Source organism: Notamacropus eugenii, chromosome 1 (assembly GCF_028372415.1).
Source record: "Notamacropus eugenii isolate mMacEug1 chromosome 1, mMacEug1.pri_v2, whole genome shotgun sequence".
Classification (NCBI taxonomy): domain Eukaryota; kingdom Metazoa; phylum Chordata; class Mammalia; order Diprotodontia; family Macropodidae; genus Notamacropus; species Notamacropus eugenii.
Genome location: NC_092872.1, coordinates 260,181,036 through 260,207,235, shown reverse-complemented (window position 1 = coordinate 260,207,235; position 26,200 = coordinate 260,181,036). Strand labels below are relative to the sequence as shown.

General features: G+C 42.5%; 1 protein-coding gene across 5 annotated transcripts in view; it reads left to right on the top strand.

The window, feature by feature from the left end:
- The window catches only part of STOX1 (storkhead box 1), a 69,828-nt gene that overhangs the window by 29,358 nt on the left and 14,270 nt on the right, over window positions 1-26,200 (top strand). Inside the window, exon 1 of one of the 5 annotated variants that reach the window (XM_072628770.1) lies at window positions 10,796-25,853. The exons of the other annotated variants lie outside the window; for them this stretch is intronic. The gene's annotated coding sequence lies outside the window, so the exon portion shown is untranslated. Of the gene's footprint in view, window positions 1-10,795; window positions 25,854-26,200 lie in introns of those variants that run through there. 5 annotated transcript variants of the gene reach the window in all.

The window sequence follows — 26,200 nt, the reverse complement described above, 5'->3', positions numbered from 1 at the left end:
GGAGGTGGGCAGGACAGCAGTAATGATGAGCATGCTCTTGTCTTTAGGGTTTTAAGGCTTCAAAGGTTCTTTCTCAGTTTGGTGTCATATGGAGAACCCTCCTCAAAATCAGGAAGACCTGGCTCAAATCTTGTCTCCCTGGCCCTGAGCAAATCATTTAACCACTCCTGCCCCGGGGCAACTCCAGGATTTGTAGAAACACCAATGAAATTAAGATCTGGCTTAAAAAATAAAAAAATAAATTTTCCTTACCACAGCCCTGGGAGGGAGGAAGGAAGCAATTAGTGCTGTGTGTAGATCTGTTGGCACCGAGTGGGACACAGTGTACAGAAGATCAGGATTCTGACCTTAAGGAATTTATAGTGCAATAGAGCTTTAAGTTTGATTAACTCCCTTTTACAGAGGAGAAAACTGAAGCCTCGGATTACCAGTGTCCAAACATTGACTTGATCTTTGGAGTCCAAGATACCAACTCTGTTTTCACCAGCCAGTACTCAGCCATAATGTTTTAGGAAGTAAGTCTTTAAAGGTCACATCCTGCCCCCTCATTTGAAAATGAGGAAACTGAGGCACAGAGAGAAGGTGATTAGATAATGTCATTCGATGAATTAAGGGTAACACTGACAGAGCTCTAACTAGGGATAGGCAAACTAGGCTTTTTCCTAGGTTGTTGAAATTTAGAGGGTGACAACTATTCTATCCTGGAGTGTACCTCTCCACCAGCAGTGACCATCTCCCAAATGAACTATGTCCTGCCACACCTCTTGCTAGGGCTTGTTTTCTCCATGGTATACTAGGACCTAAATATGTGGTTCAGGGCTTTGATCCCTCTCCCCACTGTCTCTCTTTGTCCAAGATGTAGAAGACTATGTATCTCTAATATCTGCTTTTCTGTATCCTGTATAGAGAAGTGCATCATTGTTCAGGACTCTGGGTATATAGGCCTGTTGTCAGCGACCTTCAGGCCTTTGACTGAATCCAAACTTCACAGAACAGATCCCTTTAACAAAAGGATTTGCTCTGTAAAACTTGGACTCAGAAGGCCACACCTGAGGACCTAGAAGGCCCCATGTGGCCTTGAGGCCACAGGTTCCCAATCCCAGCCCAGCATTTCATTTTGGTCTGGCCCCAAACCTCTCCTTTTTACTTCCCCCCCTGCCCCCACATTTGTCTCACACCTCAGGAGCCCTCTAGGCTTGAGGTCTGGAGTGGGGACTGGCAAATTAACCTAAATTAGGGGAAGGTGCTAATTTCTTCCAGGCACAGCTGAGATGCCACAGGCCTTGTGGTCACATTTATACTGCTCTCTTCACAACCAGGGGGAGGAAAGCTTGATTCTGTATTTCTCTTACCTTCTCAGTTTTGCAAACAGGAGGCTGAGGCTCTGAGATGGAAAGTAAATTGTCCAGTGTCACAAGGCTAATCTGTGCTTACCCCACCATATCCCCTTCCACCTGCCTTGCTGCCTCAGGAGCACTGAGATTTTTAGAGCTAAAAGGCACTTGAGAGATCATTTGGTTCAGCCCACCCCTATTTGACATCGTGGAAAACTGAAGCCCAGAGAGGTGAAGGGACTTATTTAGCATCACTCAAGTAGTTAAAGGCAGGATTCAAACTCAGGTCTCTTGACTCCAAGTCCAGCACCCTTTCTCTTATCCTTTCTCTATCCCTTCCTTGGACCTCAGCGTCTTCCAGTCTTTCTGGTACTTTCCTAGAAATATAGAATTTTGAGCAGTTTGTCCTGAAAAAAAGATTTAGACAGGTCTTGGTGTAAGGCAGAGTTTTTCACCTAAGATCCATGGACCCCTTGGGGGTCTACGAGTAGATTTCAGGGATTGAATTTGGATGAGGAAAAAAATACATCTTTATTTCAATGTTATTATCTTTATTTGTACTTTTCTCTATTTTAGTTTATGCTTTTAAAAATAAAATTCTGAGAAGGGACCCATAGGCTTCACCAGATTGTCCACAAAAAAGATTAAGAGCCTCTGGCCTAGTTAGTTGATAGAACACTAGACCTAGAGTTAGGAAGACATGGGATTGAATCCCACCTGAGATACATGCTTGCTGTGACCTTGAGCAAAATCACTTAACCTTTCTGGACCTCAGTTTCTTCATCAGTAAAAGGAGGGAGGTTGGACTTGGTGACCTCTAGGATCTCTTTCAGCTCTAAACCTGACAGAAACTGGATGGGTGGGAAACAGATTTTATCTTGTTTCACTTGGCCCCAGAGAGTGGAATGAAAAGACAGGTACAGAAAGACTCATATAAGGAAAAGTCTCTTAAGCCCTCCAAGGGCATGGATTGCTGCTTGTGGGTTCCTAATCACTGGAAATCTTAAGGTAAAAAGTACATGACCACTCATTAATTTTAGGTCAGGTCGGGTTGGCCATTTTGGTCCCTGAGGTCCCTTCTGAGGGTCAGTGATTCTAGAAGGGACCTTGGATATCATCAAGTTCATCCCTGAGTTTACAGATGAGGAAAATGACTCTCGAAACCCTCCCTGACCATTAGCTACGGACAGAATCAGAATTTGAATCTATATCTTCTAAGTCCAAATCTAATGCTTTCCCCCCATCAAGCTGCCTCTCTTTTATTCCACCAAAAAAGGAACTAGGAAATTCAACCTTAGAGAGAGATAATATTTTATGTTATGTTATGTTTTATTATGATTAGCCCAGAGAAAAGATGATTTAGAGACACCATTTTAGAATAACTCACAATCATATAGGGAGAATGAGCTACTGCTAGCCATTGATTGGTTTATTTGTGTAAGCAAATGGCATCCCAGCAGGCCCACCATGAGGCCTGGCCATCCTAAATGCCTATGTCTAATCAGTATCTGATACCTATCAATCAATCAATCGATCAACAAAATTAAACACAAAAATTAGGCACTGTGGGAGGTGCTAGAGATGCAAAGACAAACACTAACAGTCCCCATCCTCAAGAACGCCTTTTATATCAGACAGAACTCCAACAACTAACTTTCTTGTTGAAAGGCCACCATGTTGGAACAGATTGATTGTTTGTCTGTCTTGGGATTTGTGGGTAATAAAGTTAGCCCCATTCCCTTTTGTGAGTTTAACCTCTCAAAACAAGCCCCCAGTGGCCTTGAGGCCTTTCCTCCCTGCTGTCTAAACTGTTTGCCCAGCAGGACTTCGCTTAGAACTGACTTTCCCAATGTTGGCCCAGCAGCATCCTATTAAGGAAAAACCACCAAACTGGAAGGCAGAAGTTCCGAGTTAGACCTCTGGCTCACAGAATCTTGGGATTTAGAGCCAGAAATAGTTTTGGATCCCACCTGGTCCAGACTCTTATTTACAGATGGGGAAACTGAGGCCCAGAAAAATCAAATGAGTATCTCAGGCTACACCAGTAGTAAGTAGCAGTGGAGGTTTGACTCATGTGATGTATGTAACTTAAAGACTGCTTGACTTGGAGCCCAGAGAACCTAAATTCACATTCTGATTCTGCTAACACCACCTTCTGTGACTGCAGGAATATCACTGGGCCTCAATTTCCTCATCTGTAAAATGAGGGCCTGGAACTATATGATTTCTTTTATGTTTGTTTCAGACCTGCAATTTCTTGTTGTAGAGCACCCTAGAAAAGGAAACTCTTTCCAACGAGGCAGATCTACAATCAGCTATAGTCTTAGAGAGTGAGCTAAGGCATGGAGTGATTGAGTGATTTACTCAGGGTTTTGTTTGGGGCCAGACCAAGAAAGCAGCTGAAGGGAAGCGCCAAGACCAACCAAAATGTTTCAGAGTTACTCCCCGTTCTGGATTGAGAATGGCAGCTAATCAAAGAAGCTGATATTTATCGAGTGGTTGGGAACTGGAAACTAGTCACAGAATGTCACACTTGCTCCACAGTCCCTCGAAAGCACTTGCATGAAAAAATGTCATAACTGTCCCCCAAACCATAACCAACAGACCTACTGTTGTAAGATCATCAAGGGCCCAGGAGAAGATGAAACCATACCAACAATAATAATCAGCCAACAAACATTTATTAAATATCTAGTATGTGAGTCTCCCTGTGTTGGATGCTGGGAGTACAAGAGGAAAATGAAATAGTTCCTTCCCTCAGTGTCATAGCTAGAGGGCTGACCCTTGGGTTGTAAAGACCTGGATCCCAGTTCCGTCCATGACTCATCCTGGCTGGGTGACCCTGGGCCAGTCACTTAATTCTTAGTGCCCCAAGCAAGCCATCTCTTAAAGACCTTACAGTGTGGGTGGGGAGATTTTTTTCACCGGAGTTTCCCCATACTAAGGAAGTCCCAATTCCAATCCAAAATAATGACAATGTGCACTCAAATCCCAATATTCTTATAGAATTATGAAATCTAGTAATTTCATTTGCCTGCACAGCATTCCAAAGCACCTTAAACAGATTTGGCAGCAGAAAGGCTTGTCCCAGGAGTGTTTCTATCTGACCTTTCAGAAGGAGATGTGTGTGAGCTGATATCACAGTATCATGAGGAGCTTGGCTTTGGTGTTCTCTGGAGCTTTCCCCACTCTAAATACCATGTTGCAGGAGAATGTGCATCTCTGATGACAGAGATGGTTTTGGGTTTTTTTGTCTCTTTATCCCCTGTGCCTACCCTGTGTCCATAAGGGCTTCCTGGATAGAAGTAAATGCATAGGCCCTCCATGCTCACCCACAGGGCTCAGGCTTTCAGGGACTCTGGCTCCTGAGCTATCCCCTCCTCTCTCTTCCCCCTCCCCCTTCCCAGGGAGCTGATCTCGGCCAGCTGCACGGGGCACACACTTAATGGCGGGAGCAGGCACTCAGCAGGAGGTGGGACATGTGTTTCTTGGATTCCTTTCATGGTTATAGTGCTTTCATCTCCATCCCAGATTTTGATCCTTTCTGCAGCACAGGTTTAAAAATTAAACCAGATTAATTCTATACCTGGCTCGGGGCATCATTCCTGGGTTTGGTTTCATTTGGGAATGGATTTAGGATTTTTAGTTCCCAGATTTTTTTCTTCTTCCTCCCCCATTCCCAAAATAAAATCAGATTTTATTTTGAGAAGGAGGGAAGAGGTACTGCAGAGAAGATCTTCGCAGCAAACCTACTTAAAGTTCCCATGGTAGGTCCCCTAAATCAGCCGGGAAGCTCTAGGACAGGTCCCTAATGGGGACATTTCAGAGAGCTCCCAGGGAGCTGGGTGTTATTTCTCAGGGACCACTGATTATCCCAGGCTAACCTGCTCCTTACTCAGGGTTAGTTATCCTTACTGGCTAGAGGTAGGCACTAGAAATAAAGCAGTCATTGTTCCTAGTGTCCTGTTTTCACTGGATTACTGTTATAACCTGCGCTACTTTAGAGCACGATCGTTTAGACCAAGCCCCTCATTTGACAGATGAAGAGACTGAGACCCAAGGTTGCAGAGCTAGTAAATTTCAGAGGCAGGACTTGTCTTTTTTTAAATTCAATTTTATTTTATTTTTAGTTCCAAATTCTTCCCCCCTCCCTTAACCACTGAGAAGGCAAGAAAAACAGAAGTCCATACAAAACTATATGAATATCATGCAAAACAAATTTCTGCATTAGCCATATCCGTAAAGGAAGGGAGGGAGGGAGAAGCCAAAAAAGGAAGGAAGAAAGAAGAAAATAGGCTTCAGTCTGCTTTCTGAGGTCATCAGTTCTCTATCTGGAGGTGAGAAGCACATTTCATCATAAGTCCTTTGGAGTCGTGGTTGGCTCATTGTGTTGATCAGAGTAGCTAAGCCTTTCAAAATTGATTGTCTTTACAATATTACTGTTACTGTATAAATTGTTCTCTGCTTTCTGCCCACTTCACTTTGCATCAGTTCATACACGTCTTCCCAGGTTTCTCATGAAACCATCCCCTTCATCATTTCTTACAGAACAATACCATTTCATCACATTTGTCCCACAACTTGTTCATCCATTCCCCCAAATGATGGACATTCCCTCAGTTTCCAGTTCTTTACCATGGTTATAAATAAGTTTTGTACATGTGGGTCCCAGGGACAATATTTGAACTCAGGTCTTCCTGGCTCCAGGTCTAAGGTTCAGCACTTCAATAATCCAATGAATGGCATCCTTGATGAACCAGTAGATGGTCTTGGAGCATTGCTGTAGCAGATTAGATGCTGGAGTGAGAGGTAGCATGGCCTGGTGCAGAACCAGAAGCAGCAGGTAAATGTTTGAGAGGGTAATTTGTGCTTGACATCAGGAAGACCCCTGCCAAGGAGAGCTGTCTAGTGGCCAAATGGGTAGCAGTAAGAGGTAGTGGCTTCCCCCTCCTGGGAGGTTTCCTAGCAAAAGCTAGAGGACCCTTTGTGGGCTCTACTGCAGCAACAGTTCCTTTGGGGACAAGTTGGTATCTATGGAGTGGAGGCTGCAAGATTTAGAAATTCATCACCTTATTTTAATCATCTCCCAACTCTGTAAAGTAGACTTGGGTCCTAGCCTTTATTCTGCTGCACTAAATTTTCTCCCATCATGCACTCCATCTTCCTCATTATACAGATGAGGAAACTGAGGCCCCGATGAAGACAGTGCTTTGTGAACTTTACAAAGAGCTATAGAAATGTGAGTTGTTAGCACTACACACCCTCACCCACCCAAAGGTTTCCTTTATGTCTACCCTGTTTGAATGTTAGCCCCAGGACCACAGGGGCTGTCTGGCTTTCTTATGTATCATGCCCAGCTGCTCAGCAGAGTTCCTGGCACATAGTGCGTCCTTAACAAAGGCTCTATCATTTATTCCTTCTTTAACTGGGAAATAAAGAAATCCTGTCTTCTTTGCAGAGGGGAGGGAGGATGTATGTAGAACATTGCGTTCATTATTAGGTTCAGTTAATATATGGGTTAGTTTTACTGAAATCACTATTTTTTCCTCCTTTTCTCCTATTCTTTGTGACAAGGCATCATTCTCTGAGCAAGGAAGTCTTCCCAGGGAGCAGGGAGGGAAATATTAAGAAATGAAGGTCATTCAAAAGCAAGGAATAGCTATAAAGAGTTTAAAAAGAAAAAGAATTCTATGGCACGAGGGGACGCCCTCAGAAGACGACTAGCTGACATTACGTAGCATATTAAGGCTTTCCAAGCCTCTTCCTCACTATTGCCCTGGGAGATAGGGTAGAAGAAAAAGAAGGGAGAGGGGAAGGGGGGCAGTTCTGCTTTTACTAGGCTGGAGGCCTTTCTCTGGGCTGCAGCCTCAGTCCTGGAGGGGGATGGGAGGTAGGTAAACATTTGATGGGGGCAGGGGAGCCAATAGCTCCAGCAGATGGGCCCTGGGGTTTTTGCTGGGCCTCATTAACAACCTGGTGTAAATGTGGGCCTTGCCTTTCTTCTCTGGGGGGGTGGGGGTGACTGTAATCTGAGGAAGCTTCCTAGCTGTCCCCGGTCAGAGGTAATAATAATGGATGGATTAGCTGGAAGGGGGGTGGTGGTCAAGTGACCCACTGACCTGTATTGGGGGAACCTTGAGACCCACTGACTCTTCTCAGCTTAATTGTGAGAGGAAGGAAATTTTAGCATCCTATTTGTATGGAGGTGGGCTTGTAGCCTGGCACATAGTAGGGACTTTATAACTTTTTATAAAATTGAATTATAGATATATCCTAAAGACCTGCCGAGGCCCAGGCAGCCCCTTCTGCTTTGCGATATGACTCGGGGGAGGAGGGTAGCTAAGAGGATTTAAAGAAAAAATTGGGATCCTCCTGGCTTCCAGCTTCCCAACATCCCACAAAGGCACTTCCCCATAACTCCCATTTCCATGAAGCCTGTTCCCCAAAGCTGCTTTTTACCTCCCCTAAAAAATTCCCATTTTCAAATATTCTGTCATCAGCCAGGGCCCAGTTGGGGATGTGGGAGACAAAATCCCCCAGAGCCCAAATGAAAGAGATCTTTGAGCTTGAAATAGAAGCTGATGTTTTCCAGAGAGAAGCTTTCAGAGGCACAGAAAGAGACCTGAATAGGCCAATGGTCCAATTGAGGGATGCCAGGGATGCCAGGGGAGCACGTCTGTGCCCAGGGAAGCCTCTCTAGGCTGGCTGTCTTTGATTCCCAACCAGATCCTGTTACATTTCTGCCTGTTGGTCACCCCACTCCACCCCAACCCCCCAATCTCACATACTTTCTTATGGAAAGGGAACTGGCAGCAGTTGGGGCTATATTTCTCCTGGGGTCTTGGTTAAAAATGCATTTTTTATCACCTTTTTCAATACAGAACTGTGATGTTATTGGTTATAGGCAACTTTTATCAAGAAGACTGCCCTGACCAATTTAAATCAGGGACTGCTTGTCTTCGAACTTTCAGACTAGGCTCCCGGGCCACTTAGAGAGGAAGTTACTTGCCCAGGGTAACAAATGCATGGGCTGTGTGTCAGAGGCCAGACTTTCAAGTCTGCCCATAGTCTCTGCTATCTTTTGTGTGAATCATATACATCACTGACACATTTATTAAGTATCTACTGTATTCCAGGTGTTGGGGATATAAGCACATCCCAAAATGAAGCGGTACTGAACCTCAAAAAGCTCACAGTTAATCAGCAAGTGTCTATTAAATACTGCCTTTGTGTCAGTGCTGTGCCAAGCTCTAGGAATACAAAGACAAAGATAGAAATGTCCAAGAACTCAGGGAGCTAATATTCTTTCAAGGGAGATGATATGTATACATAAGTAGATATAAAAACATTTTTAAAGATTAATTTGAGGGGCAGCTAGGTGGCTCAGTGGTTAGAGCACTGACCCTGGAATCTGGAGGACCTGAGTTCAAATTTGACCTCAGATACTTATTAAATCTGTGACCCTGATCAAGTCACTTAACCCTGATTGGCCTCTCCCCCCCCCCCCAAAAAAGATTAATTTGAGATGAAGGGGCATGGTTAGTAACGGATGTGGGGAGATATCAGAAGTGGCTTCAAGTAGGAGATGACATTGGAACTGAGCTTGGAAAGCAGGTGAGCCTCCCTGCTAAGAGGGGGAGGTGAGGAAGGAGCAGGGCATTTCAGATTTGAGAGACAATGAGCAAAAACTCAGAGGTAGGAGATGGAATGTGGTGTGGGAGGAACCAAAAGTTGGGATAGAGGATATGTGAAGGGGAATGATGTCCTAAACCCAGAAGGGGAGCTTGGAGCTAGGTCAGGAAGGCCAGAAATGCCAAGCAGGTGTTTATATCTGCTGTTGAGGGTCATGACATCCAGGAGGTGATGTCATGACTTGCAAGTGAATTGGATTTTACCCCAAAGAAAGGGGTCTTTACTTTACTAATGTCCTGGACCCCTACATCAATATCTGTTAAAGCTTCTCCACTAACCTGTCTCAGAATCATGCATTTTAATGCATCACATAAAACAGGATTATGAAACACAATTATCCAAATATAGTTTACGTATTTTCATTTTAATGTATTTTATGTAGTTTAAAATGTGTTTTAAAAAACTAAGTCCACCACCCCCAGCTGAAGAACACCTGCAACTAGCATTTATTGATTATCAGCACAGGGTCAATCAACAAGCATTTCATAAGTGCCCGTTATGCACCAGCATCATGCTGGGCTTGTCCAAGAGAATCTGAGCAGAAACAGAGCAGTGGTCGGGCAGACTTGTGCTTTAGAAACACCCCTTTGGCCGCTGAGCAGAGGATGTGTCCGAAGCAGTACTTGAACCCAGGTCTTCTGACTTCAAAGCCAGCCCTCCCTCAGCTAAGCCATTTTTGGTTTAGCATTTCTTATCTTGTACACAGTGGATTCTCAATGAATGTTAGCTATATTGAACTGACAGTGATCTGTGTTGGTGGCAGGTGGGAAGGAAGACCTGTGCCAAAGAAATCTCAGATACCTCAAATGTGGAAGTGAGTATGCTTATTTGGAAGGCAAGAGGGCAAAGCTACATCTGCCTCCTGTGGAACAGATACAACCTTCTTTGGGGGTTCAGGAATCCTGTTAGTGCTCCACATCTCTCAGGCAAGATGGCCTAGGAGGTCTGTTGCTAGGTATTTCAGAGGTAGCTGGGAACTGATTGACAGTAAATTCCTTGGGCAAATGGTGAGAATCATCCCTGAAATAGACAATAGCCCTTATTTGCCTCTGTAAATCCTGAGCTATTCCCTGTGGATCTTAATAGGGACATTAGTTTATTGGTTTCATATGACAGGCTTCCTTTCAGGAAGGGAAAGAATGGGGAAGAGACCATGCCCTTATTAGGCATCTACTATGTTCCAGGCATTGTTCTGAGAACTTGACAAATATCATTCTTGCTTCTTTAGGGTCAGACTGGTCTCTATTAGAAGAGGAATCTCTTTGCAGCTGTTAGCATTCTGATTTCCTGACCTTATAATTCTAGGCTATGACAACCTTCAGCAGAATCTATTCATTTTGTGATAGAGAAGAGTGTGGTAGCATACTTTTAAAAACAATGTTAATTGGTCCAATTTTTTTAAGTATCCCTAACACTTTGCAGTAATCACTTCACCTCCCAAAAAATCCTGCCTCATAGCAAATAAGAACAATTAAGCAAAATAAAATGATGAATCAACATGATTTTGTAGCATATGCAATATTTCACACCTCTCTAATAAAGAGAGAGGAATATTTTGTCATCAGCCCTGGAATAGAGAATGACCATTATATTAACCTAATTTAAAGAAAATCTTATTCTATCAAATTATATATAATAAATATACATACCTATTACACATAATCATTACGTATGATTTGTTCATTATATTCGTTTTTATTTATTACGGTGCTGTTTTCCTTTCATTATTGAAGTCATCGCTTATATTTTTTCTTGTTTCTGCTTTTCTATGCTTTGTATCAATTCATTTGTCTTCCTTAATTTTTCTGAATTCCTCATACTTGTTGTTTCTCACTATATAATAATATTCCACATATTCTTATACCAAAATTTGTCCATCCAATCTTCGGTTGAGAGTACCCAGTTTGTTTCCAGATATGGCTAACCTCCCCAAATAATGTTGTGAATGTTTTGGTTTTTATTAGACCTTTGCCTTTGATCTCTTTGAGGCATATACCCAGTCACAGGATTGCTGGGGGAAGTTTATGAAGAGTTTAGTGACTTTTCTTGCCTAATTCCACTTTTCTTCTAGAATACTGTGCAAATTCACAGCTCCACTGACAATGCATTATTGTGCCTGACTTCCCATCTCCTCTTTATTATTGACTAATTTCTGTTTTTGCCATTTGTGCTGATTTGCTGAGTGTGAAGTGAAACCTCAAAGTTGTTTTCATTTTCCTTTCTCTTATCAGTCACATGGAGCATTTTTCATATGATTGTTGATGTTATGCGCTTCTTCTTTTGAAAACTGTCTGCTTCTATCCTTTGACTTCTGTTGGCAATGATTCTTTTTCATGAAAGATTTCTTGAAGTAGATAAAATAAGATAGGAATAAAACCTCCCTTTCACGTTCTTTCCATTACCAGGACTGAGTGTTCATGTTAGAGGCAGGAGCAGTGTCTTCTGTAAATATTTAGGAAACAATATTTAGGCCTTTAGAACTTCATAACAGAACCAAAGCAGCTCCCACATAGTCTAGCAAATGAGTGTAAACTCTGAAAGCAGGTACACAGAGCCCACTATCTGCACCCCAGGGCAAACACGGTTCCCATTCTGTGGATGCATTGGGAAGAGGAAGCCAATGCCACACTGCCTTAACTGGCTTTAGAGCCATGAGGTAGAGATTATGAGATGTGTTCATCACAGAGCTAAAAGGGACTCCTGGGATCATCTGGTCCAATCCCTTCATTTTTACATGTGAACAAACTGAGGCCAAGAAGGAAAACTGACATGTTATGTGGTTCATAAGTAACAAGTTTCAGAGCTGGGATTTGAACTAGAGCCCTGGCTATTCCAGTACAACATCCTTTCCACAGTTTAGTATAAAGCAGATTTAGGAGAAAACCCACAGGCTCTAGGTTCTTTATGATTATCTTGCCCAATCCTCTCCTTTTACAGATGAGGAAACTGAGGCCCAGGAAGGCTAAACAATTCCGCAAGAATCATCACATAGGTAGTATGTGTCAGAAGCAGGATTTGAACCCAGCTCCTCTGACTTCAGAGTCAGTGGTCTGTACCATGTTGCTAAGCATGAAGGAAGGCAGTTAAGATGATGGGGATTTGAAGGAACAGGGGATGTTTGATATAGAGAAGAATTCAGAGACTGCTCATCATTCAGAGATTTAGAGCCAGAGGGGATGGACCTTATATACTTACTGAATCCACCACTCCCCCATTATACAGAGGAGGAGGCTGAGGCCAAAGGAGGAAAAGTGACTCCTTTACACAGATAGCAGGTGTGAGATCAGTTTATCAATAAATATCTTTTAAGCTTGGGGATAAAAACACAAAACGACAGGCCCTGACCTCCAGGAATTTATTTACATTCTATGGGAAACAACATGTGTACATATGAGTAGATATAGAATTTATACAATGGAAATACAAGACAATCTTGGTCTAGTCCAATGCCCTAATCCTGCAGATGGGGAAACTGAGGACCAGAGAGAACTACTACATCTCAGATAACACAGCTGTTTAATGTTGGAGATTTGAACCATAACCTGGTTCCTGTGGGACTCCAGGGTTAGAGGCTGTTAGAGGCTGGAGTATAGAGACCTCAGATCAGGGGTCCAATTTTGGGGGAGCCAAGGTGGAAGGTGTTAGCTTTGCTTTGTTTCATGCCATGGTCCACGACCCTTAACCTAGACCCTAAACCTTGGTTATCTAGAGATATATGTAAAACTTTGTAGCTGTAAGGAGACCTTAGAAAGCCTTTATTCCCATTGCCTCTTTTTTCAGATGGGCTCATGGACTTGCCCAGGGTCACACAGTAGTAAACAGAGCCAATAGTTGAACCTCAGACCTTTTGACGCTAAAGTTTTTCTCACTGCACACTGTCTGGAGCTTTGTAAAAGCTGAAAGGAATGGAATCCTAGGGGGTGGGCTCCCATCTTGCTATTGCACAGAGTGAGTCAAGAATCTCAGCTTCATGTAAGGACTGATTCCCTCGATGGATGCTCATATCCTGTGCTCATGAGTGTTAGGGGCAGGCTCCCCACCAGAGCAGCAGAAAGTGAGAATTCCTTCCTAAGCCCCTCCTGCAGGGCACCAGATGGCTGATGGCCCCCACCTCTAACCCCAGAGTCTAGTAGCATGGGCTTTCAATTGACTTTAAGTGGGCCTGGGAACCTACCCGCCATCGCTGACCTTGCTTCTGGGAACCAGCGGGTTCCACAATCCAAATAAACCACCTTCACAGATTAACTTTTGGGGCAAGGAACACTGATCGGTTGGAGGTAAATAAGAGTAGTGATGAGGATGATGATGATGATGATGATGATAATATATGTGGATATATATAGTGCTTTAAAGCTTGACAAGCATTTCACAAACATTTTAGTGTATTTGACCCTCACTGCAAGTAATGACTTACTTGCCCAGGGTCATTCAGCAAGGCTAGTTCAGAGTGCAGATTTGCACTCAGATCCTCCATCTCTCTCTGCCTCTCAGGCAGGGGTTATTATTGCAATCTCAGTAAAACCATTTTAAAAAAAATCCAGAATCCAGATTTCAAGATAGAAAAATGTAATAGGGCCAGATTTGGAATTCCAGTCCTGTCTGCTTCTCACTAGCCATGTGACCTTGGGTAAGTTGCTTGTTCTTTCTAGTCTCCTTTTCCTCAGAAGGATAAGGAGTATGGCCCTGATTGGCCTCCGAAGACCTTCCCAGATTCGTATGGAGGTTCCTACATGGGGCCCGCTTCAGTGATGGTTGGTGTCCCTTGGATCTCCCTGGGACACCATAGACCCCTGAAGCACTTTTTGAATAAGAAAAGAGAAGCTAAGCAATGTCCACTATAACTGATGTTGGAAGTGATTTGGGATGGATGACCTAGAAATGTGCAATCCACATTTAATACAGTTGTTCATTTTTTCCAGTCATGTCCAACTCTTTGTGATCCCATTTGAGATTTTCTTAGCAATGATCCTGGAGTAGTTTGCCATTTCCTTTTCTAGCACATTTGACAAATGGGAAAACTGAGGCAAACAGCATGAAGTAATTTGCCTAGGGTAACATAGCTCATAAGTGTCTGAAGCTGGATTTGAACTCAGGTCTTTCTGACTTCAAGCGGCTCATTCCATCCACTGGGCACCTCAATGTCCTGTCTGGCACAGAGTAAGAGCTTAATCAGGGGTTCTTAAGTTTTTTGTCCCCAGGACCTCTTGACTCTCCTAAAAAATTATTGAGGACCCTAAAGAGATTTTGTTTATGTAGGTTGTAGAAATACATCTTAGTATTATAATAAAAATAGTTTTGGCCTTGTGGATATTCTGAAAGGGTCTCAGGGAATCCTTTTACCTGGGCTCAGCACTGTCCCATTACCCGGGATGTTGCATTGATTCCCACTCACACTTCATAAATGCCAGCTTCCGGTAGTCCTTTCAGACTGACTCCTACCATGGTGCAGGGCACACAGCAGGCCCTTAACAAATCTTAGTTATTGATCTTTTAAAAATACAAGTTAAAAATCTTGGGCTATGTTCTTGCAACCAAGCTTTGATTTTGCCTATGGCTTAGCTGAAAAGTTCCAGGGAGTTGCCTGGGGCCAGGTGAGGTTAAAGGATTTACCCTGGGTCACAGAAGCAGGATTTGAACCCAGGTCTTCCTGACTTCAAGCTCAGCATTCTTTCCAGTGTGCCAGGCTGTCAATTAAGTCCCAAGATAGAATAATGATGACAGAGAAAGGCATCATGGAGCAGTGGATAGCGAGCCGGCCTCTGCGGTCAGGAAGTCCTGGATTCAGGTGCCATTTCTGACTCATCCTGAATAAGTTGTTCATTTTTGTAGTTAGAGAGATTCTGTTCTAAGATTCTAAATGGGAGAGCGGATGCTGACCTCTGTTGGATGATTGAGTCCCAAAGTAATAATAACAGCAGGCAATAAGAATAACTTTGTACCTCCATCAACACATTTCAGGAACCAACTACCTGCAAAGAGCAAATGAGATTCCTCATCAAGTCTACTCCAGGCTTCTCTGCCTGGATGGTCTCCAGAGGAAAGAGATATCTCCTTAAGAACTCTGTTCTGGTTTCCTGGAAGGACAAAAGTATGAGGTTCTCTCATACCTGACTGCCCCCAGGATTGTTGCTGGGGTAGGGAAGTGACAAGGATGTTCAGAGGGAGATGTGGTTCAGGAGAGGGCTCATACCATGTTTTCCTATGGCTCTCCTCACCCCAAAATCTGTATCAAGGTAGAATGGACACTGAAGGAAAAACCGAGTCACAGGAGGGCCAACATTGGATCAGTCAGGTAGTGGGGTATGATCAGCAGGAGGTTATGGATGCTTCTTGCAGGCTGTGTGGCTTTGAACAGTCCCTGCCCTTCTCTGGGCTGCTTCAGATTCCTTCTCTGTAAAATGTGAAGGAGTTGGATACCTCTGCTATCTTCTGAATCCTGTGATTCCAGTGTCTAGGATTCATTTCATCTCTAGCTGAAGGACTTGCTTCACTTCATATCCATCCTCTCTTCTCCTTCAGTAAACTCCAGCAGCTATCTCCCTGCATTGCCTCCAGGATCAAATATAAAAGCCTCTGCTTGCTTGCTTCTCAAAGCCCTCCAGAACCTAGCCCCTTCTGACCTTTCCAATTTCATTGCCCTTTACTCCCTTCCATGGACTCAAATGACCCAGGGACGCTGGTCTGGCTGTCCCCCATGCCTGGAACACTGTCCCTCCTCATCTCTGCCTCCTGCCTTCTCCAGATTCTTTGAGGTATCAACTCAAGTCCCACCATCTGCAAGAATCCTTTTCCAGTCCTCCTTAACATTCACGCATTTCTTCCGAAAGCATCCCCAATTTATCCTGATTCTATCAGGTTTGTACATAGTGATTATCTCCTTCATTGGACTGAGCTCCTTGAGAACAAAGATTGCTTGACTTTTTTTTGCCTTTCTTAGTATCTCAGTGATCAATGATCAGCCCATGGTAGGTGCTTAATACATGCTTGCCAATCAATTAACGATGGAAAAGCCCCATCAACGACAGGGGCTTGATTGGTGTAGATTTCTTGAATATCTTTTCTCAAGCCATTTGAAAAAGTCCTATCGAGGGTTGTTTTATTTTTTCCTCCTCTTGAATGAACCCCATTAACAGTTCAGCAGAAGACCAATTTCTATAAGGGAACTAATTGAAAATAAAGGATTGTTTTTTTCCCAAACACTTGTAACTGTGTCTGATAAACACCTTCAATTTCTAGTGTCCCTGGTCTCTATTTTCCTGGATGTGTATCTGACCTCCATTCACTCAAACATAGAAGGATGTCTTCACTACCTGATTTTGTTAAAAGGGAGAGCCTCCTAGTACTACTGGGCTAACCCTTTTTTGTCTGTGTTGGTGTTTTAATTTCAGTTGATTTTCTGAATCTCTTGTAGCCATATAACAATGGCCCTCACTATTTAGGGCCCCATTGATTTGAGTATGGTATCTTATCGCCATCTTGGAACCAGAGGCATATGGTTATAAGATACACCATTGGGTCGTGTTGTTGTTTTTTTTTAAGTTGAGTATTATTTTTAATGTTTTTGAAAAAAATGAGTGGACATTCTGTCCTGGATAAAAGTGCTTTTTTTAAAAAAAAGGAAACGTCTTCAAGTTACACAGAACAAACCATCCTTTTGTCTCAGCCCTGAGTGTGTCTGCCGGCCGTTTTGGTCATCAGTAACACACACAGGAGATACCTTTCCCACAGTGCGATTCAATACAGGCCAGCAAAAGATGGTCTCAGATTTCACGGGCTGGGTAATTAGCTGAGTTTGAGTGGCTCCGTTAAAGTATTTGAAGGTCAATAATGCATGAATTTCTGGCCGGCTGCCTAGCACAGAGTCAACAAACACTTCTGTATGAGCCGAACTTTTTATAATAGAGAAAATTCTCTGTGTTATGTGTAAACTCACTAGGGTTAGGATTTGCCGGGCTCCATGGGCTCCCTCACTGACCCCAGGGCAAGTGTGGAGTTCGGACATGAATACCAGCATCCCAGAGGGACTGCTTGCTTTCCAGAGGGAGGTGATCCATATTTCACTCACACATTTGGTAGCGTACATACAGCACCACGTACCTTAAAATTACTTTAGATAGACAATTCCAAAAGACTCACGATGGAAAATGCTACCCACATCCAGAGAAAGAACTTTGGAGTCTGAATGCAAATGGGAGTGTACTGTTTGCTCTCTTTTTATTGTTGTGTTCTGTTTCTTCTGTCTTATGGTTCCTCCCATTGGTTTTAATTCTTCTTTATAACATGACTAATGTGAAAATACGTTTAATGTATGTAGAGCCTATATCAGATTGCACATTGTTTTGGAGAGAGGGGAGAGAGAGAAAATTTAAAACGCAAAATCTTATGGAAGTTGAATGTTGAAAACTAAAAATAAATTCATTAATTTTAAAAAATTATTTTAGGTATCCAGTGTTAAAACGTTGAGGTTAAAAATGGGCAGGATACTAGGAAATTCAGCTTGTGGATTATAGGTTGATGGCTTTGGAAGCCAAGTAATCCAGCCTTCTCATTTTACAAAGATGTCAACTGAAAACAGCAGAATTCAAAACCAGGATCTTTGAATCCAAATCCAGTATTCATTTCACTATGCCCAACTGCCTCCTACATCTTTTGGGGGGAGGGAAGGAACAATCATTAAAGTATTATGGAATATATGCATTAGTCAACAAAGGTATATTAATTGAGAAGGAATTGGAAGGTGAGTGATGCCAGAGAACCTGAGTTCTCTATGGGTACCCACAGAACCCTCAAATGGAAGAAGGCCTTTAGTGCATTGGGCAAATCCTCAGACTGAGATGGGTAAGGATGGGGTGGGAAGCAGGTTCTGTATCATTACACTTTTTTTTGGAAGTGTGGTGAACCCTTCTCCGAATCATCGTTTGTAGATTACATTCAAATTCGAAGGAAGGTTAGTGAAAATAGTGGTGTAATTTTTTTCCCCTATCCAAGGCCATAGATCCCTTGAAATCTCCCAGGTTAATATCTTTCATCTTAGAGAGTTGGCTAGAACAGAGGTGTCAAAAAGTGACTTACTCACTGTTAAAATGTAATTGGGAAATATTGAACAAAATAAATAAAAATACAATGGAACTTAGATAATGTTAATATGTAGTTTTCTAAGTCAATATGCAACCACAGAGAGGCTCAATGATCCTGTTTTAATTTGAGATTGACTCCCCTGACCTAGAACACTGAGAGTTAAAGTGGTTTCTCCAGGTTACCCAGCCATTATGTGTTAGGGCCAGCATATGAACCCAGGTCTCCCATTGGAGTCAAACTCAAATAGAAACAGGGCCCCTTAAACTGTACACAAGGTCCTTGCAGGCTGCATATTGACTTAGGAAATCACACATGTTTATAGATTTCTTTTTTTTATTAACACATCAACACATTAAAATCCAATTTTAACTACATTTAAATCTGGTTTGGCTATTCTCTGGAGTGTCATGGACCCTGCATGTGATCAGTGGGATGTGACTTTGAAACCTCAGCTCTACCCCAGACTGTTTCTTAAGATTCATTCAGTCTAGTTTCATCTCATGCCTTCAGGAGACTTCATACAGAGTGTTAAGGTGATTTGAAAATAAACAAACAAAACAGTCCCACTCTGAGAAACATGCTTGAGATGTGTCCCCAGTGGTCTGAGCAAAAAATTCCATTAGTGAGAAAAGATTCTAATTTTGGCTCTGACCACTCATTTAGTGACGTTTGATCTCTCAGCTAATTTGTGTCTGTTTTCCTTCCCTTTAGTAAACATTCAATCAATGAACATTTACTAAGCACCTACTATGCTTCAGGCACTGTACTAAAAACAATAATGATGTTAACCTATAGCACAAACTCGTTGAGACTCACCTTCTAAATATATATAGTATAGAAATATCATTTAAGTATTGATATTGGTATAAAAGCATCATCATGAGTACACATTGCCAGAAAGAGATGTGACCTGTATTCTATCAAGAGTAAAGGCCAACAGATGGACAGTCTGTAAATTCATAGACAAGCGGGTTGCAGTCCACACTGATGGAAGAAATATCTGCACCGAGATCTCAGTTTAACTGGAGTGTTGAATGACATGACCCTTAGGGCCTGGATTAGTTTCACACGTCTGTTGGTTGTGGGCTCCATCTAGAAATCTGGGGAAATTTTTAATTGAGTAATCCAGCAAACTGACCCCAAATTCTACTTGGAATTGCTACCCGAGTCCCCCATGTTGCTGTAGGTTCCATGACTGGTGTAGCCATTTTCAGTCAAATTTCAGCCCAAGCCCCCATCTAATGCATTCTTTCTTAATAGAGACCAGGCAGGAACCATAAGTCAAATCATAAAGCTTTTAATTAAGGCAGAATATAGCAAAGTAAATAAGAAAGAAAAACTCACAGAATCACTTTTTGCCTTCCCCCCCCTTCCTCCACAATGGGATGGGATCTCCCACAGATTACTTTTTGTTTGTTTGTTTTTGGTGAGAAAGGGGTCATTTCTTGCATAACTTACACCTAGGATTCCACTCAGCTCTGTGTCCCAGGAACTGCTGTTCCCCGTTCTAGAGATCCTGGCTCCTCTCTCCCCTTAGCTCTTTTTCTGCTCAGCGTTTACTACTGTTCACCAGAGCTGCCGTCTGCTTCTTTTTTCCTCAAAGGAAATCTTGAGCTAATAGATCAAACCTTAAGGCACTATGTAAGTGCTAGCTGGTATGATTATTGTTATAATCAGTTTTTAATTGGTCATTTTCCTCAGGTTTCATTACTTCCATTCTAGATGTACTGTCTCTTCCCCACTGTAACCACATATTCCCATGGTGCTATGTATCTACTTTTTTTTAAGCACTTCATTGCCTTCTTAATCATATGTATATGCCCATAGATAATCCATCCATATATACATATATATATATATATTTGGTGATATTGAATCACAACTTGAAGCTGTTATGAAATCTAGGGAAAAAAATTTGGAGACAAATTTGGAGAGTTTAAGTGACTTGACCAGGGTCACATGCTATTAAGTACCTGAGGCCACATTTGAACTCAGATCCTTCTGATTCTAGGACTGGTGCTCTATCTACAGCTGTACCTCTGCTAAAAAATTTTATTTAATGCATCATTTATAGTTATAGTTTATCAAGATGCCAAAGCCCCATTTTCACTTGTGGGACTCTGTTCATCCTTCCCAACCTCAGATACTATCTTTTCCAGAAAATCTTTCCAAATCTACGGGGTTGGCAATGATATTTCCCTTTGAACCTTTCATTGCACTCCTTTTCAACAAGAATAAGCATTTATTAAGTACCTACTATGTGAAAAGTATTATTCCAGATGCTAGGGATGTAAAAACAAAAAAAGAAAAAAATTTCTTGTTCTCAAGGAGCTTATATTCTACTATGTGTATACCACATAGACACAGATAAGGAAATAGAAGATAATTTGAGGAGGGAGAGAATAACCAACAAAGAAGCATTTATGAAGTGCTTACTGTGTGGCAAGCATGATGGTAGATGGTGGGGATTCAAGTACAAAGAATGAAACAATTTCTATTTGGAAGATGCTAACATTTTCTCCTCTTCCTCCTCCTTTTCCTCCTTTCTTCTCCTACTTTTCCTCTTCCTTCTTCATCCCCTTCCTCTTCCTCCATTTCCTCTTCTGCATAATACACCAAACAAATGTTGGCATTGTCCATGTCCACAGAATATCAGTCTCAATCTGCTATGAGTTCATCAGCTTTCTGTCAGGAGATGGGTAGGAGCTTACATTCTAACCAAGGAGACAAATACATTAAAATCAATATAAAGTGGATAAATGCAAATAATACGAATTAAATTAATTTTAAAAAGACAATAAGGGAGAGGTGGCCCACCAACAGTTGAGTGAATCAGGAAGGGTTTCATGCAAAAGATGGTCTTTGAGCCTCGCCTTGAAGGAGGAAAAGGATTCTTTAAGGGGAGAGGAAGAAGAGAGGGCATTGGAGGCATGTGACACAGCCAGTGCAAAAGTGAGGAGATGGAAAAGTCATGTGTGAGAAACAAAGAGAAGGCCCAGTTTGACTGGATGGCAGAGTAATGTCCAATGAGACTGAAAAGGTGAATTGGAAGCAGGTTGTATAAGGCTTTAAAAACTAAATAAGATCAAATAAGTCAGGTTAGGAAGGACTTTAAATGCCAAACCCAGGAGTTTGTTTTTGATCTTAGTGGCAATAGGAAAACCTTCCCTGTCTACCCCCCTCCCCTGTAGTACATGGGCTTTATAACCCTCAGGATTGGGATTTTCAAATTCTACTGAACTGAGTTCCATGAAGGCAGGAACCCCACCTTATCCCAGCTCTGTATCTCCCCTAGTACTATTGTATACAGTAGGTGCTTGATTAATGCTTGTTGACTCAAAGAAATAATTAACTTATTTTGGAGTCATTCTTCTAGTGGGTAGTACACTTTTCCCACAACTCCTCAAACTGCAGGTTGTATTTGGTCAAGGTTCTGTCTCTTGGCCTTTCTCTCCCGTGCCCTGCCTTAAACATTCCTGACTGCTTATTTCTGTAGCAGGGAAAGACCTCTCCAGGGCCTCATTACAAGCGTAGCACTCAATTACTTGGCCAGATGACAAAGCCAAGGGACTTTTCTCCTTCTGCTGGGTCATAACTCACTTAAATATGTACTTTGTTTTCTTCACAAAAAGCTGGGTTTGGGTGGAATGCCAAAAAAAAGCCAAGCTAATGCCAAGTTAATTGAAATGCCCTGGGCAGCCTCAGCAAAATGATTGTGTCATTTAGAAATGGCTTATTATGGATTTGTTTGTTTTTCTCAGGCAGAGTAGTCTGGAATTAAGCATAACCAAGGCAACCATAAGGCACCTAGGTGGAACAGTGGATTGAATGTCAGGCCTGGACTCAGGAAGACTCAGACACAAACTGTGTGATCCTGGGCAAGTCACCTCACCCTGTTTGCCTCAGTTTCCCCATCTGTCAAATGAGCTGGAGAAGGAAATGGTAAACCCCTCCAGTGTTTTTGACAAGAAAAGCCAAATGGGGGCACGAAGAGTCGGACATGACTAATCAACAAAATACATAAAACAAAACTCTTGATTAGGGGTACATTGGGGTGCAGCCCTTTGTGTCAACCTCATTTGTTATCTTTCCATGGCTGATCATCTCTCTTAGGTTTTCAGATAATATTCCCTGTTTAGTGGAAAGTGTTTTAGAGTCAAAAGACTTGAGTTCAAATGCTGACCCCACTGCTTTGTAGCCATGTCAGTAGAGCAATCTTACCTCCCTCCCTCATCAGCTTGCTCTCTAACTCTCCACGGAAGCTCTTCTAATACTTTTCATCCATCCTCAAAACTCCCATGACTCCCCCTCAACTCCCCTTCTCAGTGGAGAACTTTGCCTCTTATTTCATAGAAAAAAATTGAATTATTTCATCATGATTTCCCTCTTCTCTCTCGCCTCCCATCTCTCAGACACCGTCTGCCCCTCCCTCCTTCACCCCTGCCTCCCATGGAGAGGTGACTTTACCCCTTACCAAGGCTAAGCCCTATGCTTGTTCTCCTCCAGTGGATTGCCCCCCCTTGCCTCCCCCGTCTGTCACTTACTTTCAGTCCCTCCCTTTCTACTGTCTCATCCCCTATTGCCTACACTCATACCCATGCTGAAAAAACCCTCACTCAATTCTTCCATCCCATACCCCTTATGCCCTTGTGACTAAACTTCGTCAGAAGGCCATCTATAATAGGTGTCTCCACTTTCCTCCCACTCTCTTCTTACCCCTTAAAATTGGCTACTGACCTTATTAAATAAAACTGCTTTCTTCAAAGTTGCTCATGATCCCTTAGGTGTCAGATCCAGTGGCCTCTTCTCAACCTCTCTGTGGCCTTCTCCTCCTTCTCTTCTCTCTAGGTTTCTGGGAAACCCTTCCCTTTTGGTTGTTCTACTTATCTGACCACTCCTCAATCTCCTTTGCTGAATCCTCTTCCATATCACACTCTCTAACTATAAATGTCCCTCAGGTCTCTGTCCTGGATCTTCTTCTCCCCTCTCTCTGTACTACTTCACTCTATGATCTCATCAGTTTTCGTGGCTTTAATCACCAAATCTAGGCTGAAGATGACTTCTCCTGCCTCAGCCTATCCGCTGACCTCAATTTCACACTGCCACCTTCTTTTCGGATATCTCCAACTATAGGCATCTTAATATGTCTAATATGGAACCCATTCTCTTTCCCCCTAAACTCTTCCAACCTTCCCTGTTATTATAGAGGGCCCCATCATCCTCCCAGTCCTCAGGATTCATCCTGGATTCCTCACTATCTCTCACCCCTTTCCTCTATATCCAAGCTCTGGCCAAGGCCTATTGATTTCACTTTTGTAACATCTTTCAAGTATGTCTCCCCCTTCTCTCTTCTGACACAGTCACTACTGTGGTGCAGACCCTCATCACCTCACACCTGGACTATTACAGTAGCCTGCTGGTGAGTCTGCCTTGCCTCAGGTCTCTCTGTCTGTCCTCCATTTAGCCACCAAAATGATTCTCCCAAACCTCAGATCCTACCGTGTCATCCCTGCCCTCACACATACACATACACACATTCAATAAACTCCAGAGGCTTCCTGTCACCTCCAGGATTAAATATAAAATACTCTCTTTGATGATCAAAGTCATTACCTCGCTGTCTTATACCTTTCTATCCTTGTATACCATACTATGCAACACCCACGCTACTCTGATCCAGTAACACTGGCCTCCCAGCTGTTTCATGAACAAGACACTCTATCTCTTAATTCCAGGAATTTTCTCTGCTTGTGCCCCATTCCTTGGAATTCTCTCCCTTCTCATCTCTACCTCCTGGCTTCCCCAATTTCCTTTAAATCCCAACTAAAATCCCATCTTCTATAGGAAGCCTTTCTCAATCCCTCTTAATTAGAAACTTAGAAACTCTCTAGAGATGCAACATGATCCTTTTTGGATGCCTTCTCTAGTGCTTTCTACTAAAAAAATTCAGGAAAAATGTATGTGCCATAGTTCACTGATCTGGAAATTAGCATTTTTTAAGATTCCAAATACATAGTGATACAATGTAAAAAACAGATGTCATTTCATAAAATTCTCACAAGTTGTCACTTGTCTTGATGCTTACAAAGACCTTCCCCAATTTCAAAACTATTTTTTTAAAAAAGGAAGAGAAAATAAAATTTCTCATCTCAAAGGGAAATCTTGGTTCCTCTGAGTTCCCAGAACATAGAGGGTTCCTTCCACAAGGATTAGGGGCTTGGGATCAACGGGAAGTGACCCCTTCATTCTTTGGGAGAAAAAACCAATGATCCTAATCCTTCTATGACTTCCTTTAGCATATAAGCTAGGCCAGCAGGAGTTCCAGACATCATCTCCTGTTGTCTCTTTCCATACAAGACATGCTAAGTTTCTCCATGGATAAGACTGGAGGGCCAGATAAAAGATTTCTTCTGGGTCCCTTCACTATAAGTCATGTGAAATTTCTCTAAGGAATCACTGTTAATTCATTAGGGCAATCTAAATGGAGTTCCTAATTCACGTCTCACTAGGATGGGCTGGTTTAACTTAAAAGAAAACATCTCAGAAAAACTCTTAATTTGGTAGGGGACTCCCAAGGAGGAAGTACTCAGGGTTAATTCTTCAGGGTTTTCAGGCCAACCTTATCCCATAGATGTGCAACTTAATGATCTCATACAAGCTGTCTGAGTTCTTTTCACAATTAGAGCAGGCAAGTCTAGGTTAAAAAGAAAAAAAAAATTATCAACTAACAGTGTACTAGACAAATGCCTAGTACTAATCTTTTAGGGAAAGAAAATGCATACTTCTCATATTAGCTTTCATACACATAAGGGATTCAGGTCTCGGTACATAAACATTCAAACAAGCAAAGGTTATCCCAGAAGACCTGGTCTAACTTTTAAAGAAAACACATATCATCTGTCCAAACTGTCTCCCTCAAAACAGAGGGGAAAATGCTCATTTTTCTCTAATGGAGCCAAAAACATGAGAGTCCTAGATAGACAACGTCTCCCGAAGGTTTTGCATATGAGAAGGTTCCTGAAAGAACCCTCAGAGTGGATATAGTAAGTAAAATGCAGGCTTTGGTATTTAGAATGCCTTCTTCAGAGGGTTGTTGGAAGGTAAATACTTTGCTTATGTGACATGCTCTGCACATGGGACTTACTGTTTCCTGTAACGTTCTCTCTGTCCTCAGGGTCAGGGGTAGCCTAGGGGATTCTCCTGACCCAACCAGTGATTACAGCTGTTTGCTGCAAAGAGCCCCATTCTAGCAAAGAGGGGCCAGCCCAGGGATTGGATGTTAGTAAGGCTTACCTCCTTTTCCTCCTGGCCTGTGTAGGTACACCATCCCAACAGAAAGAGGATCTCATGTCACTTCTGAATAATAAGCCCCACTTGTAGTATCTTGGGAAGGTACTAGATTACCAGGGTGTGGGGGTGAGGGTGGATGGAGGTAGCACCAGCTCTCTTTTCAAGTGGACTAAAACATTACTTTAAACTCCCCCACCCTATCATTCCTACTTCTCAGTATTTGGGGCCCTAAATGGCCTCTGAGGCCTGGACAGTCATGAGGTTCAGTGATTCTTTAATGAGCCCCTGGTTAGTCCAGAGGCTGAGAAGGCAATAGCCAACATTCATTTATTTTTTAAGGTTTATAAAGTGTTTACAGATATCCTCCCAACAACCCTGGGAGAAGCGGTGCTATTATCATCTCCATTTTGCAGATGAGGAAACTGAGGCTGAGAGAGTTGCCCAAAGTCACCTGACTGAGTAAGTGTCTGAGGCAGGATTTGAATTAAGACTTTCCTCACTCCAGCATCCTATAACCCTGTGCCACCTAGCTACCCTTTGTTCCCCAAGGTGGGGTCGGTGGGACCTTGTCTGTTAAATGGACCAGAGCAGGGGTGAGGAACCTTGGCTGTAATTTCCCCATCCCAATCATCAAGGCTGTGTCTTTATATAGTTTCTGAAACATTCAGCAGCCCAGAGGCCCGTCCACCACCCTCCTCAATCAGTGGGCAAACAAGGTCAGGAATTGTCCCTTTTATTTATTAAGCACTTACTACATGCCAGGTACTGTGTTATGTGCTGGCAATAGAAATACTGGGAGACAGAAA